The following is a 14,933-nucleotide window of genomic DNA, read 5'->3' as shown; positions in this document are numbered from 1 at the left end:
ACAGGCATCTGGCTGGCCACTGTGAGAACAAGATGCTGGAATAGAGAGGCCATTGGCCTGATCCAGCAGGCTCTGGATCTGAATTATTATGTTCTTAATAATTCACCTCTGCTGGTTATGAGCAATGAAAGAGTTTTTTGTGTGCTCTGTTCTGCAGTAATTCTTAGTCAACCTCAAAGCCCTAAGTGGTTGCTTTTAACAAAACAATGGCAGATTGCGGTTCTAAGCTTAATTCCCTTTGTAAATTTCAGATCATTGTAACTTTAAGTGATGAGCAATGAGTCATCCTGGAGTACATGCGTAAGTGGGATGTTAAAATAATAATAATTTGACAATGATTTAATATTTAACATAAACCACAAGTGAAACAGCATTGAAGATTCTATGGTGTTATATTCTTCCACAGATTTTTCCTTGCAAGGAGGCCAGAAATCTTTTACCATTTACTATAGAATTATTTGAGATTTTCAGGTCATACTCATTATTTGCTGTTTTTGGTTTTAATTCCACTTATTTTGTTTTGATAGTAGAATAGTTGCATTTATTCATGAGGGCGTATCTGAAAACAAGTGCCTTTGAAAATGACAATAATTAATGCTAATTTATTCAGTATTACAGATCATCATAGGACCTTAAGCTCCTGTGCATTTTCATCAGAAACTGTAAAGCAGGTAATTGTCAAAAAGGATCTCTGATTGATTATGGGGCAGCTGTTGACACCAGATCCACTTATGGCACTCAGATGATGTTAACGAAAAGAGTTTGTTGGTTTCCTTTTTTATTGCGGTCTATTCTTCTTATTTTTCTTCTTTGGCGATCACTCATAGCCAAGTAAGATTGTCTTCCATGAATATGGTCTTAACAGTGAGTAGTCCATAAGTGATTGTGGAAGCCAATTCTGGATCCACACATCCTTCCACAGTGGGGACAAGGTTTCCGGGCAGGAGTTGATCACAGTGTAAAAAGGTAAAGGTAAAGGTATCCCTGCCCGTACGGGCCAGTCTTGCCAGACTCTAGGGTTGTGCGCTCATCTCACTCTAGAGGCCGGGAGCCAGCGCTGTCCAGAGACACTTCCGGGTCACGTGGCCAGCGTGACAAGCTGCATCTGGCGAGCCAGCGCAGCACACGGAACGCCGTTTACCTTCCCGCTATAACGCGGTCCCTTCCAACAAAGTTGATGTTGAAGAATCATTGCTTCGACACTGGTGATCTTTGCAGTCTCTATGGTGGTAGTGAAATTGGAAATTCTTAACAGTCAATTTGATGAAGGAGTGACATTCTCATATTTGCTTGGTGGCCCTTATGGAAAGACTAACTTTTCAGCTGAGGAAATGGAAGAATCCAAGGAGGGGGGAAAGTAGGTTTTATGTGAAATGGCTTTGTTTTATTTCATATGTTTTGGTCATAGAGCATGACTCGCTTTCTCCCTCAACTCATGTGGCTTTATGCAGTGATATTATAGGCTTACTGAGTTAACTTAGAATCATAGAATCATAGAGTTGGAAGAGGCCAAAAGGGCCTTCGAGTCCAACCCCCTGCCAAGCAGGAAACACCATCAGAGCACTCCTGACATATGGTTGTCAAGCCTCTGCTTAAAGACCTCCAAAGAAGAAGACTCCACCACACTCCTTGGCAGCAAATTCCACTGTCAAACAGCTCTTACTGTCAGGAAGTTCTTCCTAATATTTAGGTGGAATCTTCTTTCTTGTAGTTTGGATCCATTGCTCCGTGTCCCCTTCTCTGGAGCAGCAGAAAACAACCTTTCTCCCTCCTCTATGTGACATCCTTTTATATATTTGAACATGGCTATCATATCACCCCTTAACCTCCTCTTCTCCAGGCTAAACATGCCCAGCTCCCTTAGCCGTTCCTCATAAGGCATCGTTTCCAGGCCTTTGACCATTTTGGTTGCCCTCCTCTGGACACGTTCCAGTTTGTCAGTGTCCTTCTTGAACTGTGGTGCCCAGAACTTCCCTTTATGCTTAGCTAATTGATTACTTACGTATATGATGGTTCCCTGACTGCTTCAGTTAGTGTTTGTTAATTATGGGTTGTATATTTGTGGGAGATTTTCTATTGTCTACTTGTTTTGCTCTTACGTGTGCTGTAACTGAATGTATATATACTCTGGGTTTTTAATATTTCTTTCTTTGTTTTTTGCTATGGAAAACCTTATTAAACTGTTCTTTAAAAGTATACTATAGCCTTACGAAGTCCTCTAGTATAGTAATTCTTATCTTCCAACCCTTCCAGCTCAGCTTGAAAAATCTAATCAAGTTAAATTATATGTATTTATCCATTAGATTTATGAGTTGCCTACTCTGAACCCTTTAGGCAACTTACGAAGTTTCTATACTATCACGTGAGCACAAATTTAACAGTGTGCATTTTTAAAAATCATATAATTTCTTCTTCACATTCGTGCAATAAACAAATACATCATCACCAATTATTAATTGGCTTACAGTCAAGCAGGTATCATTTATGCAGCATCGTCTATGATTGACACTGCCTGCAGAACAAAATCTCCCCAAATCTGTCTGCCTTATTCTCTTGAAACTATCTGCTGGTACAGACAGTGGAGAAGCATCATCTTAAAGCTGAAAGAGAAGGAACTGAAAGTTGGGGACCCTGAGACTTTCACTTGTTGTCCCCACCACCAACAGAAACACATTTTTCTGCCCTCAGGAGGAAAGGCAGAGGAAACATGAGATAGTGTTATGAACTATCTTAGCTTTACTCTGCCTTTGATCCTTTCTTTAAAGGTGTCAGTACCTATGTGACATCATAAATCATTACTGTAGTAATGCCTTGGTAGGCACAAGAAGCAGGACCTTTTTGGTGTTGTCCCCATACTGGTGAAACTCCCTCCCAGCTACTGTGTCTAAGACTCCATCATTTACACAGGATTTATCTCAAGCCACTTTTTCTTAAAGCAACTTTTTCTGCTGATCTGAACTTGTGTTAGGTGGTTTTCATGGTATGATACTGGCCTGCTGCTGGATTTTTGAAGAGTTGTTGTATGCCCCATTGTGACAGTGTATTTTATGCTGTATATTCTTGTTTCACGTAATCCATTTTGTGAGGACTTTATATTAGGCACAGCCTAAACATACTTACATATGTATTAAATTTCAAACCTATCTGCAGGCAGAGGTTGGTATGTTTATTTCTTTATTCAAAATATTTTATACTGCCTTTTATATAACTCTGAGGGTGGTTTGCAACAATAAAGCACAACTTAATATAACAGTTAATTAAAAAAGATCTGGAAAAAAGAATAATTCTTTCAGATAGAAAGATTTGGCAAAACAAAATGGAATGATACTGCATTGTCAAATAAAAGGACTAATGGGAAGAGCCTTCCTTGGGATCAATATTTTCAAATCAGATCCCTTCTGACTGGATATTTTAAAACATATACCGTACATTGATTGAATTTGAAAAGTTAATTTCAACAATATTGATCCTATAAATTGGGGGGGGGGGCAAACCCTGCTAAAACATGGCACTGAGTCAGCACAAGTTAAGGATTATTCGGTTAAATGGACTCAGGATATTTCAGTCAATGCTTGGGTGGAAATGATGGACGTGTGCTTATAGCTGAATACTGCGATAAGAGAAAACATATAAGATCATGAGTGGCATCCCACGCTGGGGAAAAAAGAAAATAAATTATACCTTATTAGTGTGCTTTTCAGCCAGACAATTGCTCTTGGGTGCATGCATGCTATAAATAAGCAGCTTGTTTTCGGGATACATTTGTAGGTGTGAACACCTTCAAGTTTCGCAAATGGCCTGGCATTGGAATTTTTCGGCTGGAGTCCATCTGCAGTTTATTAGCAGCACATTATGCAGCGTAAGTGAAACAATCTGGACACACAAGGCTAGGAGCTCGATTCTCCTCCCTTGAAGTACACAGCAAAGATCCCATTAGCCGAAATAGGATTTGGATCAGGCGCTGGGATTCTAGGGCTATCCTGGCAAGGCTTCAATGAATATATAAACACACACACATACAAGCAGCATTCGGCTCTTTAACCCTGATGCTTGCAGCAAAACTGCAATCCCAGATGCCAAGAGAGAGAGAGAGAGAGAGAGAGAGAGAGAGAGAGAGGGAAGATAGCAAAGGAGGAAGTTTATTTTGATGAGGAAATCCCTTAATGTGGTTGAAAATATGCACAGAATGGTTAATTAGCATGGAGGGGCTTTGAAGGAAATGCTATCTTGAAACGAGACCATCATCTTTTTTTCCTCCGTTCTTTTTGCCAGGTTTTCCTTCGATTTATCTCTTATCTTCAGGAAACTCTCACAGCTTCTGAATCTGCTTTTGGCTGGAGCAAGGAAAGGGACAATGAGTCACTTTTGGGCACAGGGACAAGTTGTCTTTGGTTTCTAACTTTCCACATTAGTGCTAGCGTGTGTCCTACCTAATGAACATCAGCCCATCCAGGGGAAATGCAGGGTGGGCTCACAAACTATTGAAAAGTGAAAGCTCTTTCTGTTTTCTTTCTTTCTTTAAAAACACACACCAAGCAATCCTAACAGTAAATTAATGCAAGTGATAAGCTCCCCCCCGGGGGGGGGGCAGAGAATACACTTGAGTAGCACCAAAGCTATGTGCTGCTTCTCCGGTGACTAAGACATCCAAAAATGTGCAGTGTTATTAATCAAAATGAAAGCGCTGTGAGCTGGTAAGGAACTGGGGACAGGATACAGCAGCAACCAATACCCTCTGAAGCTATTTCCGACCAAAAACATTTAAGATTGCTATGACTCGTCCTGAGAAACTATTTTAGTGTGTGGTCAGAGGCTTGGGATTCTTTGCTCTGCAGCCATCAACGCAGCTTGGAAAATGAAGAACTTCTTGTTCGTTGCAAAAGGCGACGCTGAACTGCATGGCAAGTGATGGCCCAGCTGCATCAGCACCTTCTCCCCTATCCCCCAGCAAGGCACTTAAGCATGTTCCTACCTCTAATCAGCTGTTTAGCCTCCAGGTAGGTTTCAAGCAAGACTGTAGTGCCCAGATAGTAGATGCTTGACATATTTCCCAGATTTCTTAGAGTCTTGAGAATCTTTGCTGTCATTGATTTAATGTGTCAGATTTTTGTCACCACTTTTGCAAAAGAAAGCTTGCCATTTGCTCCACTGCATAGGCATGAAGAGCTATGAGAGGGAGAAGGAGAGGGAGAGAGAAAGAGAGAGAGAGAGCACTTTGATAAGAAGCGAAGGAGGAGGACCCAAATTTTGCCTAGCTAGTTTTGCAAAGACCCACTGGTTGTGATGGTGTCCCCCCCCCCCCGAAAAAGAGATGCCGGTACTCACCATGAAGTGGCTGCAGTAAATGCCAAACTTTTTAACAACAACAAGAGAGAGATGCTGGTACTCATCATGAAGCTGTTACCATAAGTGCCACACTTTTTAACAATAACAAAAAGAGGCACCGGTATTGTGTGCCCTTGAGCGCCCCCTGACAAAAAAAGCACTGGTTATCAATTTGTGGTAACACAGTGTTGGGATTTTTCACTCATGACACCAGTGTTGTGGAAGGCCCTCCCTGATGAAATATGAGAGGCTTAATCCATATTGGCATTCTGCCGGCTCTTGAAGAAACATCTGTTCAGGCAAGCATTTCCCTCAATTTGAACATTATGGCATATAAGTGGGTATCTATCTATCTATATCTATCTATCATCTATCTATCTATCTATCTATCTATCTATCTATCTATCTATCTATCATCTATCTATCTATCATCTATCTATATCTATCTATCTATCTATCTATCATCCATCTATCATCTATCTATCTATCATCATCATCATTTATATCTATCTATCATCTATCTATCATCTATCTATCTATCATCTATCTCTATCTATCTATCATCTATCTATCTATATCTATTATCTATCTATCTATCTATCTATCTATATCTATCTATCTATCTATCTATCTATCATTATCTATCTATCTATCTATCTATCTATCATCTATCATCATCTATCATCATCATCTATCTATCTCTATCATCTATCTATCTATCTATCTATCTATCTATCTATCATCTATCTATCTCTATCTACCTACCTGTCTGTCTGTCTGTCTGCCTATCATCTATCTATCTATCTATATCTATCTATCATCTATCTCACAGAAGCTGCAATTGTAAAAGGATTATTTATTCATTTGTACTTTCTATATACATATGTTGTTTATATAGCATCTTTAATTAGCAAATTCATTTCATTCCAAACTCAATTAAGTTCAATATTTTCCCCTACAGATAAGTACTGTAGGTCATTACTACTCCCATTTTGTGGGTGGAAAATGGAGACATAGGACTATTTTAAGACCAGTCAATGAGAATCAGAAATAGAAGAGAAAATGTACAGAAACAGTTGGGGGAAAGAAGATTGGCACACAAAGGAGAGCTATGTGGAACTGAAAGTCGTTTAAGGGAAAGCTGTCGAACGGAAGCCTTGGCATTTTACTGTAACAGCCGTGAATTAATTAAATACATTTAGAAGCCACCTGTCCTCCAATGAGCTGGTGCTGACAAACACTTCTCCTCTTCCCTGTTTTATCCTCACAACAACCCTGTGAGGTAGGGTTAGGATGAGAGTGTCACACCATCAGAGTGGCATGGCTGAGCCAGGCAGTTTCTAAGAATGGTATAAAGCAGTTCTGCCCAATCCAAAGTGGGCATCCATACACAGTGGGTGGGCCAGTGAAACTTCAAGCCTGTTGTTGTTGTTTAGTCGTTTAGTCGTGTCCGTCTCTTTGTGACCCCATGGACCAGAGCATGCCAGGCACTCCTGTCTTCCACTACCTCCCGCAGTTTGGTCAAACTCATGTTTGTAGCTTTGAGAACACTATCCAGCCATCTCGCCCTCTGTCATCCCCTTCTCCTTGTGCCCTCCATCTTTCCCAGCATCAGGGTCTTTTCCAGGGAGTTTCCTCTTCTCATGAGGTGGCCAAAGTATTGGAGCCTCAGCTTCAGGATCTGTCCTTCCAGTGAGCCCTCAGGGCTGATTTACTTAAGAATGGATACGTTTGATCTTCCTGCAGTCCATGGGACTCTCAAGAGTCTCCTCCAGCACCATAATTCAAAAGCATCAATTCTTCGGGGATCAGCCTTCTTTATGGTCCAAACTTCAAGCCTACAGTACTCAAATTCATTCACTGGTGAGAACGATTCCCATTGTTGTGGTTTGTGTGTGTGTGTGTGTGTGTGTGTGTGTGTTTTTAAAGAGAGAAAGTGCAGTTGTAAACAGTATGACTACAGCAGGCAAAGACTGTAAAAAAAAAAAAATTAAATCACCAGCTCTCCCAATTTTACTTGCAATGAAAAGCACAACCTAAGAACACACACTCTTTTGTGTTAGGCTGGTTTTCTAGACTGAATCTTCAAATATCTTGCTCTCCCCCCCTCCCCGCCCCATCACCCGGTCTCCTAGCTGTTCCCATATTTCTAAGCAAATGTCTGAAATAGGAATACAACCAATATGTTAATAATCAAGGAGTCTGCTCACTGCTTTAGACAGACATCAGAGAATTTCTCCCACAGTCTGCGCTGTATAATCAAAAAGCCTCATTCACATTAACACGGCCTTATGTAACAAATCCAAAGTGACAAACCCAACAGCTTTGAGCGGTTATGTTCCATCTCCTAATGTCCCAAAGTTCCGCACGTCATTAAAAAGCTGCATCCTGAAGGTTTACAAAAGAAACAAAGAACAGCTCGTGTAGGCTGCTCAAACTAGACCCTGAGTAGTTAAGCAGACCATTACACAAAGTTCCTCCCGTGCCAAAGGAAGACTGAAAATGCAATCTGGTATTGCCATTCATGAGCCAGAAATATTGTATCGCTTACTGAAAGGGAAGGCATTTGTTTCTCAAGAGCGACACTGCAAGAAAGTTTACTTCTGAGTCATCAACTTTGACAGCATGTGAGTCCATTCTAAAACTCGGCTTGGATGGCTTTTGCGAAACGCATCAGAGCTGTTCTGAGGTCCTTAATCGCTGGGCGCATGATCACACAAGTTGACAGAAAGAATCCCACGGCTTTCTATGGGGTTTGGATCGGACCCACACAGTTTCTTGAGAAACCCATCGTTTTAATTGCTAACAACTCGTTTTCCTCACAGAAAAGCCACAGAAACCAAGTGGTTTTGCTTACACAGGGACTCCAAAGCAAACTGGATGCTTTGGAGAGAAATGTGAAAACAAAAACAAAAACAATCAGGATGCACACACATTCTTGGAAATCGAAGCCACTGAAATTGATAGATTTCTAAGTATGTACTAAATATGCATGGGATCAGACTGTTGGTCTCATTCAGCTTGCCCTCTATAGTTTGGCTGAAGCACTGCAAGAAACTACAAAACTAGAGAATTGTGGTAGTCCAGGTTTGCATTGTTTATTGCTAGAAACAGGCACATTAAATTTGGTTTTGTCTGGGCAGCGAAAGGACAGTTTCTTTTCCTGCTACCCATCACAATCCCCATCTTTAAATCAAAGCATCTTCTTCACTATACTTCTGGAGGCCTAATCCCACACAATGGGGATAGCCAAAAAAGTAAGTAAATGGTTTCATTGTTCAAACAGCCCTTCTGCCACCAATGCAAAGGAAATATTGACTGAATAAGTATATTCAGGGATCCATTACTACCATTACTTCATGATAAAATGCATGAAGACGGCCAGAGCACAAAGACATTCAGTGAATGCAACTAGAAAGCAAAAACAGTTGCATTGGACCATCCTGTTTGCCTTGACTCAGAGTTACTCAGACGAGCACTCGGCACACAGCAAAGATGAAGAAACCTGACCATACTAGTTCTTCTCAGTTTCTCCTATAAAGAGCCACTACCAGTCAGTGTAGACAATACTGAGCTAGATGGATCTGCTCAGACTCAATATATGACTGCTTATTGCATTCTAACCTATATTCCTGTGTTCTGCTTTTTTCAGTCTTTAGCACAGTTTGCTCCATTTCTAGAGCAGTTTTCACATTTTTATTTTTTATTTTTTAAATCCACATGTGAATTTCTCCTGTGCTAAAGATGGAAAAAAGCATACAGTGGTACTTCGGGTTACATACGCTTCAGGTTACATACGCTTCAGGTTACAGACTTCGCTAACCCAGAAATAGTGCTTCAGGTTAAGAACTTTGCTTCAGGATGAGAACAGAAATCTTGCTCCGGTGGCGCAGTGGCAGCAGGAGGCCCCATTAGCTAAAGTGGTGCTTCAGGTTAAGAACAGTTTCAGGTTAAGAATGGACCTCCGGAACGAAATTAAGTACTTAACCCGAGGTACCACTGTACATGCATATTTTCCCTCAATATTTTTCTTCAATGTGGATAAGCCGTTTCTCCTAATATACCTCTTTTTGCAAGCCATCTCCCCTGCCATATTGTTATGAATTTGTGGTGGCGGAGCAGATTCCCCATAATCCTAAATTTAAGAAAGGGGTAAAATTTAGCTGATTTTTGGAGTGTGAAGGGAAGGTGACAGGCAGGTGAAAAATCCAGCCTGAACCAGATCTCCTGAACTGTTCAGGAGATCCTTGCTGTAAAACAAGGAGAATTAAGTACTGGACCATTAAGAACAATTGACCATGCAGGTGCTGTCCTTCCTCCAGCTGAGAAGTGGACAGAAACAGAAGAATTGAGAGAAGGAGGTTGCCAGGGTAACAGGAGGCATGATGTCACCACAGGAAGAGAGGGTGTACTAACAGAGGTTTTTAGAGCAGTGGGGTTATGGGAAGGAGGAGCAGGAAGTGGGCAGAAATCCGTGTGGGGACAGAAGGGCAGAAGACACTCTGGCTGGCTGGAGCAGGCTGTTACAAAGAAACATGGGTATAGCCCTTAGGATGTCTCTGAATCCAATGCTGCGCTGCTGGGCAGGACAAGCCCCACTTGAAATGTAAATGCTATGAACTCTCCCTCCATAAAACTCAGGTGTAAATATGTGTGAAAAAGCCATACAGTGGTGCCCCGCAAGACGAATGCCTCGCAAGACAGAAAACCTCGCAAGACAGAAAAGGCGCTTCGCAAGACGAATTTCCCTATGGGCTTGCTTCGCAAGACGAAAATTGGCGAAAAATTTTGCGGGTTTTTTTTGCTCCAAAACCCCTTTTTCTGAATCGCTAAGCTGCTAAAAGCATTTTAGCAGCAAAACCGCTAATCCCTTAAGCCTTAAAAAGCCGTTTTTAGCCCTTAAAGTGCCAATAGCGCTAATAGCGCTAATCCGTCAATGGGCTTGCTTCGCAAGACGAAAAAACCGCAAGACGAAAAGACTCGCGGAACGGATTCTTTTCGTCTTGCGAGGCACCCCTGTATTTCTAAGACACTGCAGACATGGCTGTTCCTCGATTTTCCAGCAAAAACACAACCCTGAGCGACTGCCTGGAACCCTCTCCTGGAGTTTTGCTACCGCTTGGCAGAGATTAAGGTGGCCTGTAACAAGATGCATTTTTGCACATTTTTTTCACTAACAATTTGTGTGCACTTCCCTCTGACACATGCTCTTCTGTATGTGTTTTGGCACTGGAGAAGCGCATGGCAAAATTTGGAGAAGCATGAATTTTGAAGGGCAGTTGGTGTGTTAAGAGTTAGGGTTGCCGTCAAACGCAAAGGGAAAAAATTCCTTCTCCACACCCGCCAGGCAAGTGGGAAGTGAACAGGGATCAAGTAACTCAGATTAGCTAACTCAACATTGTCATGCCTCAGTTTCTTTGCAAAAGGTTTTTTTAAAAAAAGCCATAGGCATTGAGCAAGGAGGGTGTTCTTATCACAAAAAGGCATTGTAGTGTTTCTGAGCAATCTTGTTCCACTTCCTGTGTATGTGCTATGACCTAGGCAATTTACAGATAAATTCGGTCTACCACAGTAATTTATATAATTCGTGGCTTTGATCCAGAAATGTCTTGTGTGAGAGAAAAGTCCTTCCCCTTGTTCAGGAAAGGCCTGCCAAATTCTTCCCCTCCCAGTTCTGCCAGAGCCTCGTGCAATTCATCCTATACTATGCCAGCGGACCTGTCAGCCTTCAAGAGTTGCTTTCGGAGGGATGTGTGGGGTTATGTCGTTTGTTAGCTGTACTTATAGCCCATCTTTCCTTCAAGAAGCCCAAGGTGGCTCACATAGTCCTCCCCCCCCCATGTTATCCTCACAACAACCCTGTAAGGTAGGTTAGGCTGAGAGTGAATAACTGCCCCAAGGTCACCCATTGAGCTTCATGGCTAAATGGAGATTTGAACTGTGGTCTCCCAGGTCCTAGCTGAAGACTCTAATCACTACACCACACGGTAGCAGATGGAGGAGCCAAGGATGCTCTGTTGCATAAACAAATTTCTGGATCTAACCCAGCATGTTTACAGTTGGGAAGTAAGGTGCTAGAAGCATTCATTGTACTAAAGGTAAAGGTAAAGGTACCCCTGCCCGTACGGGCCAGTCTTGCCAGACTCTAGGGTTGTGCGCCCATCTCACTCAAAGAGGCCAAGGGCCAGCGCTGTCCGAAGACACTTCCGGGTCACGTGGCCAGCGTGACATCGCTGCTCTCGCGAGCCAGAGCCGCACACGGAAACGCCGTTTACCTTCCCGCTAGTAAGCGGTCCCTATTTATCTACTTGCACCCGGGAGTGCTTTCGAACTGCTAGGTTGGCAGGCGCTGGGACCGAGCAACGGGAGCGCACCCCGCCGCGGGGATTCGAACCGCCGACCTTTCGATCAGCAAGCCCTAGGCGCTGAGGCTTTAACCCACAGCGCCACCCGCGTCCCATTCATTCTACTGCAAAGAATGTACAATGAAGCATGGCAACAGGGGTGGCTAAACTGGGCTACAACTACCGCCATCTTTGACTACAGACAATGATGGCCACAAGCTGATCAGAACTGGAGTCTGGCAATAACCGAAGAGCCACAGCTTGCCCATCTGCAGCTTAGAAACTTCTAGCCAGTGGTTTGTTTGTAACCTCTGGGTATGCACAGAGTGCAGTGACGGTCACACCAAATTCATGGAGAGACAAACCACCACAGAGTGTGGAAGGTCTATCTATCTGTCCGTGTGTCCGTCTCTATCATAACACAGATGCTGGGAAGGGCGCTTGCCTTCCTGCCCTGCTTGCAGACCCTCTGGAGACATCTGGCTGGTCACTGTATGAAACAGGATGCTGGCCTAGATGAAGCCTTGACCTGATTCTGCAGGGCTCTGATGTTCTTCAAAAGAATGGCCTTATATGTATGTATTCAGCTGTCTGATTTCTTCAAGATGAGCAAAACGCCTCTTTACTCCATCTCTGCCAGTTGGCTCATCCGACAGCAAACTCCGTCTAGCGATAAGTGAACCTCGAAAGGTTTCATGTAAATAAGCGCTCGGAAATATTCCTGCGAAGCTTCTTGGAGCCAGAATGCTTGTTTCTGCAAAACTCGGGTGGATGTTATGTAACAAGAGGCTGTTTTGATGAGATATCCTGTTCTCGCCGTTTCCAGTACAGCTGGAAGGCGAGCAAGAATAGCTTCCCCACCAACCCGATTGTATTTTATCACTTCTGCTTCTGTTGCCGACTGGGAGGTGGAAGTCCAAGACTGGGACTGAACAGAAGTTGAGTGATATGGAAGGGAGAAGTTGGGACCCCCCCCCCAGATGTTTCTGTTAGACTCTTGGACAAAGGAAATGCCTCCTTCCGTGTCTCATGGGGCATTTTTGAGGGTTTTGAAAATATTACGACAAAAATGTACTGATCCATACTTGCGAAAGTGACACAAGAACATAAATAACAGTGTTCTGTGGTTTCGCTAAAGGAAGTCACTGTTAAGTTCCTGTAAAGAAGGAACTCGTATTTCCGAAATTATTTAACTGACATCAGCCACCAACAAAAAAAAAGTATTATCTCTGTGTCTGTTTACAGCACAATCCTAGAAATGTCTACACAGAAGCCCCATTGAATTGACAGTAGTGGAACTTACTTCCAAATAAAGGTGTGCAGAATTGCAGCCTTTAGATGTTTTAAGCACCTGGTTGTTAAGGGATCAGTTAAGTGAGTCCTTCCCACTAGAAGGAATGGCGCTTAAAATGCTTAAAACACAACATTTTTTAAAGTGATGATTCTGCTCCATAAATCCATAATATGTCCACATCTTCCACATCTATTAGACTAAGAGCTAATGCACATTTGCCTCCCTAGTAGGATGCGACTTTCAGGCACTCAAACCACATGGCAGCTACGTGTCTGGGATAAACAGACTTATTAAACCAAATCCAACCACTGGTCCATCAAGCTCCTCACTACCTGCTCTTCAGTCTTGCCTCCTCTATGCTGACTGGCAGTGGCTCTCTAAGGCTTCAAACTGGGGCATGCTTAGTCCTACCTGGAGGTGACAGAGCTTAAACCTGAGCCTCTCTACGTGCAAAGCCACTGAGCTATGGCCCTTCCTCTAACATCCACTTGTGAAAACTTTTATTATGTGCCCTGACATCCTGTACCGAAGAAGCAGGGCTTCTTTTAAGTCTAGGCTTAGTTCATAGAGCCAGGGTGCCGTAAAAGACCCATAGGCAGAACTATCTGTGAGCATGTGCAGAATGCCAGCTGCAAAACAGCAAAATTTCACCCAGACACCTAGCTTGGCTTGGGCATGAAGATTTGTGGTTTCAGGGCAGAGGACAAGCCTGGATATCTGATGGTTTAGAAAGGCATATTTCAGTAAGACTTAGTTTTGCCTCAGATGCTCATGAGTAGACTCTTGGATTCAGGCTTTAGAAAAGCATGAAACCACCACCAAACAGTCACTGTACCAAATGGAATTCATCTTTTTTTTAATTTTATTTACATCAATAGAAATAGGGTAGAGTTTAGAATGCAGGTCCAGCTAGCGAAGTTTTGGTTATGCTGACAAGCGATAGTCTTGATGATTTCAGGCAATAGTTTTTCCTACTTTGAAGCTGTTGGGCATTCTGGAAGCATTCTGGAAGCAAAACACATGCTGTGACATTGAGCTATGGCCCTGCCCATGGTCACGTCCAGGAAATTACTTCTGCCTTTTTCTTATGACTAGCATTTTTAAATGCTGCTGTCACTACGCATCACGGGCTCTGACTTAGCGCATTTTAAAGCTAGTTATCTGCCACAGTAAAATAAATATTCCATAACCCTCTATTCTTTCTCCGTTTGTTAAAAAAAAAGAAAGCAGCAATATGCTATCACCAGAACAAATGCTTCTTTCACTAGCTTTCTGGAAACATAAAGTTCATTTAAAGCCTAGGAGATTAAATTGTGTTCGTCTGGGAGACGGCATGTAGACAAAATCTGCTTCAAGAGTCAGAAGGCCCCTGAGTCAGAGGAAAGTTCAATTAATTTGTCAGAGAACTGAAAACAGATGATTTCAATCAGCACAGAAAAATGACTTCATGGCAAGAGCATACTGGTAAAGAGAGAATTTGATTTCCAATATACAAACAAGTGGCCCCCTAGAATTAAACGCCGCTTGAGCACTATTCCAGAGATCTTTCAAGAAGCAGAGCTTTTTGATGTCTTGAGTAAATGAAGTCAGAATGTAAAGTTCAGAGTTTTGCTTAGCTACAATGGAAACCTTGATGAAAAGTGATAACAGACTGCCTCCACCTCCCTCCCTCACCGCACTTCCTGTTCTTTAAACAAAACAGTGCCATGCTGGCTTTCATGAATGGCCAGGTATCCCAGGCTTCTCATTGGCTAAAGCTTTACTGAGGCTCACCAATCAGACGTAGGCAAGATCTGTGTGAGGCCTCTGTCTGTGCTGTGAATGATTTCACTGCCCCCCTGCCTCCAGTCTCATACCTTCCTGAACCTCTCTCTGCCTCCCTCTCCCTTTCTTAAATAGGAAATGATGTGATTTTTTTTTTAAACAGACCATATGAGAATTCTGCTATAATTGTATCATTCTTGTACTAG

General features: G+C 42.6%; 1 long non-coding RNA gene across 1 annotated transcript; it reads right to left on the bottom strand.

Annotated features, from left to right (window-relative positions):
• Positions 1-3,285: 3,285 nt before the first annotated feature.
• On the bottom strand, positions 3,286-5,455 carry LOC310682100. Its single transcript, XR_014513740.1, has 3 exons — positions 5,326-5,455; positions 4,973-5,166; positions 3,286-4,334 (listed from the first exon to the last, which is right to left on the bottom strand). It is a non-coding gene; the product is annotated as an uncharacterized lncRNA (long non-coding RNA).
• Between the last annotated feature and the right edge of the window lie 9,478 nt (positions 5,456-14,933).

This window comes from Podarcis tiliguerta (assembly GCF_965153285.1).
Source record: "Podarcis tiliguerta genome assembly, chromosome: 1".
In the NCBI taxonomy this organism is placed as follows: domain Eukaryota; kingdom Metazoa; phylum Chordata; class Lepidosauria; order Squamata; family Lacertidae; genus Podarcis; species Podarcis tiliguerta.
The sequence above is the reverse complement of the archived record's forward strand: the minus strand, read 5'-3'. Positions and strand labels throughout refer to the sequence as shown.